The sequence below is a fragment of the Lampetra fluviatilis genome, unplaced genomic scaffold (assembly GCF_964198595.1).
Source record: "Lampetra fluviatilis unplaced genomic scaffold, kcLamFluv1.1 SCAFFOLD_1352, whole genome shotgun sequence".
NCBI lineage: Eukaryota > Metazoa > Chordata > Hyperoartia > Petromyzontiformes > Petromyzontidae > Lampetra > Lampetra fluviatilis.
The window spans coordinates 5,228-12,500 of record NW_027620894.1 but is presented as its reverse complement, the minus strand read 5'-3'; the positions used below and the strand labels follow the sequence as shown (position 1 = coordinate 12,500).

Here is a 7,273-nt window from a genome sequence, read left to right as displayed (position 1 = left end):
TGTGGAACTGAGTGGACTTGCCAAATGTCCGATACCAGCGGTGTCAAGATCAGGCTCTGTGGAAGAGGCTCGTGAAGGACGCTGCTGCTGGGCAGTTGGAAAGCAGTGGCCCTCCAGCAACAACGGAAGGCAGAGGAGCGACGCTCACAACAACGAGCAGAGCGCCGGGCGGCTAAATCACGATGTGGAGTAGTGGGAAGCACAGGTGGTGCATCTGGCAGTCATCTCAGTCGTTCAACCAATGGCACCTGGGTCTGTCCCATGACCTCCTTGCCAACAGAGGTTATTCGGCACTTCACGTGGCCTCAAGGTGCACCTAGCCTGGCACGAGCGCGGTGGTGACGTCACCGCCACTTAGAGGCGAACGGCAATTGTGGTGTCTGCCCGTGTACCTGTGTGTACACCCGTGTGACTGTATGCACACAGACAGATACGCACGTATCATAGAGGTCTTTGGGGTGAGATCGCGTCAATATTTATCTTTTGGGTTAGGGGCCGTCCATAAATGACGTCACGCGATTTTGGACGATTTTTACCCCCCCCCCCCTTCGTCACACGGCGTCACACAAAGTCAGACCCCCCCCCCTCAAATATGACGTCACAAAGCTCTGCCCCCCCCCCCCCAAAAAATAAAACATGCTTCAAATCGCTTTAAACTATTGTCATTGTAGTGCGTATTTAATGTGGCGCTGCACTCTGATGTTGTAGGAGAAAACATTTATTAAAAAGTCAATTTAATTAAGTAGAACGTGTTGTCTACATTTATTTAAAGTTGCGCATTTTCATGCGACGTCACATTTCTCACCCCCCCCCCCCTTCGTCACACATCGTCACAAATGTCTGACCCCACTCCCCCCAGGTGCGTGACGTCATTTATGGACGGCCCCAAAGCGACTCGATATCATTGTCATGCGCGCAGGGCATAGGGGGGGGGGGGGGGGAGACCGAGGCGTTGCAGAGTCTCAAGGCTCATTGCTCGGGAGGGTCGTGCCACGGGCACGCGGCTTCTCACCGCCAACGCTCGCTCCGACCACGATCCAGAGTGCGGCCATCGCCCGCGCGGCTCCCATCGCGATCGCGACAGCCTCCTCCTCCTCCTCTTCCTCCTCCTCCTCCTCCTCTTCCTCCTCCTCCTCCTGGCTCCCAGCGCGGCACGGCCGCCACAGTCGTCGTCGTCGTCGTCACCGTCGTCGCCCGAGGGGCATTCGTCAGAAAAGAGAACACACGAGGAGGAGGAGGATGAGGTGGAGTAACGAGAGGAGGAGGAAGCCACAGTTAGAGAAACACACGAATTTGTCAACATCACCAAGCATCAACCATGAGCAGCAGCAACATTGTAAAGACATCACATTAACACTCCTCGTGCACTCACTCACTCACCCACTCACTCACTCACTCACCCACCCACTCACCCACCATCCACTCACCCACTCGCTCACCCACCCACCCACTCACTCACCCACTCACTCACTCACCCACCCACTCACCCACCATCCACTCACCCACTCGCTCACCCACCCACCCACTCACTCACCCACTCACTCACCCACCCTCCCACCGACTCACCCACCCACCCACTCATTCACTCACCCACCCACCCACTCACCAACTCACTCACCCACCCACTCACCCACCCACTCACCCACTCACTCACCCTCCCACTCAGCCACTCACCCACTCACTCACTCACCCTCCCACTCACCCACTCACTCACCCACCCTCCCACCGACTCACCCACCCACCCACTCATTCACTCACCCACCCACCCACTCTACAACCCATCCACTCACTCACCCACCCACTCACCCACCCACTCAGCCACTCACCCACTCACTCACTCACCCTCCAACCCACGCACTCACTCACTCACCCTCCCACTGACTCACCCACCCACTCACCAACCCACCCACCCACCCACTCACCAACCCACCCACTCATCCACTCACCCCCCCACCCACTCACCCACACACCCACTCACCCACTCACCCACCCACTCACCCACCCACTCACCCACGCACTCACTCACCCACCCACTAATCCACTCACCCACCCACCCACTCACCAACCCTACCACTCATCCACTCACCCCCCACCCACTCATCCACTCACCCACCCACCCACTCACCCACACACTCACCCACCCAACCACTCACCCACTCACCCACCCACTCACCCACCCACTCACCCACGCACTCACCCACCCACTCACCCACTCACCCACCCACTCACCCACCCACCCACTCATCCACTCACCCACCCACTCACTCACCCACCCTCCCACCGACTCACCCACCCACCCACTCACTCACGCACCCTCTCACCGACTCGCCCACCCACCCACTTACCAACCCACCCACCCACTCACCCACCCACTCACCCACCCACTCATCCACCCACCCACCCACTCACCCACCCACTCACCCACCCACCCACCCACCCACTCACCCACCCACCCACTCACCCACCCACTCACCCACCCACCCACCCACCCACCCACTCACCCACCCACCCACTCACCCACCCACTCACTCACCCACCCACTCATCCACCCACCCACTCACCCACCCACTCACCCACTCACCCACCCACCCACCCACTCACCCACTCACCCACCCACCCACTCACCCACCCACCCACTCACCCACCCACTTACCCACTCACTCACCCTGGCAGACAGCAGCACTGTGTCTCTCCCCCGGGGCTCCTGACCCTGCACACGCAGTCCCACGCCCGGGACACGCGTGCACCGCGTCTCGCTACCGCTGCTGCTGCCGCTGCTGCTGCTGCTGCTGCCGCTGCCGCTGCTGCTGCTGCTACCGCTGCTGCTGCTGCCGCTGCTGCTGCTGCTGCCGCTGCTGCTGCTGCTACCGCTGCTGCTGCAGCCTCAGCAAGTGATGCGAACTAACGAGACGGCTCCGCTCATCGCAGCGGAGACGAGGAGGGGGGGGGGGGCGGTGGGGGGGGGTTGGCCCATACAGCGAGGAGGGTTTGTAGGAGGTGAGGGGTATGGAGTAGGAGGAGGAGCGGGTGTTGCGTAATGACGAGCGGTGGCGCAGCGGTTAGCAGCGCTGGGGCTGTGAACCCGGAGCGACAGCGGCGTTTGATTTCCGCTCGCGGGCAAGGCGCGTTGGGCGATTATTTCAGCCGGTCTCGGGTCTCGCCTAGATCGACTCAGCCTTAAATGTGTGTTGGAGGAAGAGAAGGAGGAGGAAGAGGAGGAAGGGGAGGAGCACTTGCCCCGACAGCCTGTTGAAGGCTACACGGGTGATCTTTGTCTTTGGAGGGAGTTGAAGTTAACTCAAAACGTGGGGGTTAGGCTACGTGGTGGGCTTCACGCCAACATTCTAGAGCAATGTTAATTCACCGAGCTCTGCGATCCTCTACGTATATCAACACGCGCTCAGATCATTTCGCAGTGGTTTATGCACGAGTTCGAGGAAACCGGCGCGCTCCCGGAGAAACCCCCCCCCCCACGGCTCGCGCGAGGGGGCAACGCTCAATCCCCTACAGAGGTGACGGGTGGAGTCCGCGTTGCTCCTCCTGCACGTAGTCCACCCACGGGTGGAAGGGAGTTCTGCGACGTTCGTCCGGTGGTCCACCAACCCTAGCTGCTGCCTCCAGTGTTGTACCCCAGCCACGCCGCGTGCGGAGTTACCATCGCCACCGCCGGCTACACGCAGGGTGCGCTCTGCGTGGTTCACCGGCGACGATGTCATCTTGGGTTTAGCAAAACATAAAATGTCACCTTGCTTTTCAAATCCGTATCTCGTCAAGGGAAGCTTCGAGTCATCATCACGTGACACTCCGCTCGTCTTGGCAGCAGCAGCGGCGGCGGCGAAGGCTTTTGGGCGTGCTGCTTCTGTGGCCGTCTGGAACGTTCTTCTCTTCCGATGTTAGGGCGCCGCTGGGAGCTGTGTGCACTTTTAAATCATCGTCGTCTATATTGATAAAACTCATTTGTTTAGAAGCGGCTTTTGTGTTTTGTTCGATACCCCCCCCCCACACGCACACTTCTGATTAGCGCGCGGTTGGCTACGTACGGCGCTAAAGAAGTTTAAACGTTCGTACACTCACCCACTCACTCACCCACTCACCCACCCACTCACCCACCCACCCACCCACCCACTCACCCACCCACTCACTCACCCACTCACCCACTCACTCACCCACCCACCCACTCACCCACCCACCCACTCACCCACCCACTCACCCACCCACCCACCCACTCACCCACTCACTCACCCACTCACCCACTCACTCACTCACCCACTCACCCACTCACCCACCCACCCACTCACCCACTCACCCACCCACTTACCCACCCACCCACTCACCCACCCACTCACCCACCCACCCACCCACTCACCCACCCACCCACCCACTCACCCACCCACTCACTCACCCACCCACTCACTCACTCACTCACCCACCCACTCACTCACCCACCCACTCACCCACTCACTCACTCACTCACCCACTCACCCACTCACTCACTCACCCACCCACTCACTCACCCACCCACCCACTCACCCACCCACTCACGGGCGCCGCTGGGAGCTGTGTGCACTTTTAAATCATTGTCGTCTATATTGATAACACTCATTTGTTTAGAAGCGGCTTTTGTGTTTAGTTCGATACCCCCCCCCCCCCACGCACACTTCTGATTAGCGTGCGGTTGGCTACGTGTGGTGGTGCGAAAGAAGTTAAACAAACATACTACACTACACTATACACTACACAACTATACTACATTGAAAACTCAATTCTATACAACTGATTTTTGTGCTTAGTTTGTTGTGTGTCCTCCTCCCACCTGAAGACGGAAGCTTGTGTTGCCTCCGACACGTCGTGATTTTTTTACTTTTTAATTTTTTTAATTTTACTTTTATAAATTTTAATTTTTACCTACGTGACTTTACTGAAAAAACCTAAGAATACGACATCACGATGCAAACTACAAATCGGTCGCGCGTAATTTCTGCCCCGTCACCTTGAAAAGCGACGGGTTGAGATGGTTACAACGAGCGCGTCGCTTCAAACCGAGTAGAACTCGGAACGTCGGAGCGACGTTCGACACACGCACCACACAGGGCTCGAGAACTCGGGGGCTGGAGGGTCGCCGCAATCCTCGCCCTGGGCCCGGCTGCGGAACGTCATCAGTCAGGGGCGGTCTCGGAGCGAATGCCACCTCCCGAATTCCTGGGCGACACGGGATCGGGGGTGGGGTCGGGTGGGGGGGTCTTTAACGTCACTCAACCCAGAGAAAAGGTCGCAGTTTGCCAGTACCGGACGCCGCGGTGGAGAGATGTTGACTAGCTCGCCTGGTGTACAGGAGGTCGTGGGTTCGATCCCGACCCTGACACCTGCTGCTGTATATTTGGAGTTTGCGCGTCTCTCTCTCATCATCATCACGGTGGCTAGGAGATGTTGACTACCTCGCCTGGTGTACAGGAGGTCGTGGGTTCGATCCCGACCTTGACGCCTGCTGCTGTATATTTGGAGTTTGCGTGTCTCTCTCTCTCTCATCATCCTCATGGTGGCTAGGAGATGTGGACTACCTCGCCTGGTGTGCAGGAGGTCGTGGGTTCGATCCCGACCCTGACGTCTGCTGCTGTATATTTAGAGTTTACGCGTCTCTCTCTCATCATCATCACGGTGGCTAGGGGATGTTAACTACCTCGCCTCGTCTACAGGACGTCGTGGGTTCGATCCCGACCCTGACGCCTGCTGCTGTATATTTGGAGTTTGCGTGTCTCCCTCTTTCATCATCATCACGGTGGCTAGGAGATGTTAACTACCTCGCCTGGTATACAGGAGGTCGTGGGTTCGATCCCGACCCTGACGCCTGCTGCTGTATATTTGGAGTTTGCGCGTCTCTCTCTCTCATCATCATCACGGTGGCTAGGAGATGTTGACTACCTCGCCTGGTATACAGGAGGTCGTGGGTTCGATCCCGACCCTGACGCCTGCTGCTGTATATGTTTGCGTGTCTCTCTCTCTCCCCCCGTGGTCGCGTGGACTTGTTATCCGAGTCCCCTGGGTTTTCCCCTCCACATTGAGAGTCAACATCACGCGTGCACAGCATTTGCCTGCCATACATGTCCACGTGAACAGCCACTTGGCCGAGCTATCATTTGTGATTGCCGGGCCGCTTCTGGGAAAGAGACACGCAGCTCAATGGACCTTGCCTGCATTTTTCGATTTGAAGCTTTCGTGAATGCAGGGATTCATCTTCTTGGTTCTTTCGGTAAAGTCACGTAGAAGGGACATGATAAAATAAAAATAAACATAACAAAATATTTTATTATTTTAATTGTATTACAATGAATGAAAATTATTTATTTTATTATGTCATATTTTTATTATTTTATTATTTCCCTTCTACGTGACTTTACCGAAAGAACCAAGAATACTACTGAGTATTGTTACTCGGAATACTTACTATTATTAATATACTTTATTACTAATAATTCGTAATAATAACAATTATTACATTTTGATTTAAAGCTTTTGTGACTGCAGGGATTCATCTTCTTGGCTCTTTCGGTAAAGTCACGTAGAAGGGAAATAATAAAATAAAACATAATAAAATACAATTCTCACGACGTTTCGGCCACAACGCAAGCAGCCGTCCTCAGGTGAAGAACAGGGCTGTCAGACCTGAGGACGGCTGGTTGCGTTGTGGCCGAAACGTCGTGAGAATTGTATTTATGATAATTGGTTCTTTACCCTTCTATCTGGCAACAAATCTGACACCTTTTTACAAGGAGTCATGTTTGCATAGACCGCAATACCTGCAGCCATAATGCAAACAAAAAACATAACTCTGATAATGTGCACTGTCCTTAAAGTTGATTGGTCCACACCCGAGACAGCTTTCCTTAGAGCCTAGTCTCATATGGGTTGGACCAGATGACGCCAAAAGGCGCACAACTCAAAGACAATGCACCATCAGAGTATGATGACGCCAAAAGGCGCACAACTCAAAGACAATGCACCATCAGAGTATGATGGTGCATTGTCTTTGAGTTGTGCGCCTTTTGGCGTCATCTGGTCCAACCCATATGAGACTAGGCTCTAAGGAAAGCTGTCTCGGGTGTGGATCAATCAACTTTAAGGACAGTGCACATTATCAGAGTTATGTTCTTTTGTTTGTATTATGACTGCAGGTATTGCGGTCTATGCAAACATGACTCCTTGTAAAAAGGTGTCAGTTTTGTTGCCAGATAGAAGGGTAAAGAACCAATTATCATATTTTTACTGGCAAATGAGG

General features: G+C 55.1%; 1 long non-coding RNA gene across 1 annotated transcript in view; it reads right to left on the bottom strand.

The window, feature by feature from the left end:
• Window positions 1-2,943, bottom strand: part of LOC144954513 (uncharacterized) — a 10,070-nt gene extending 7,127 nt beyond the window's left edge. Inside the window, exons 1-2 of the long non-coding RNA XR_013641246.1 lie at window positions 2,666-2,943; window positions 1,013-1,133 (exon numbers count right to left, since the gene is read on the bottom strand). This is a non-coding gene — a long non-coding RNA (uncharacterized LOC144954513). The remainder of the gene's footprint in view (window positions 1-1,012; window positions 1,134-2,665) is intronic.
• Window positions 2,944-7,273: the final 4,330 nt, after the last annotated feature.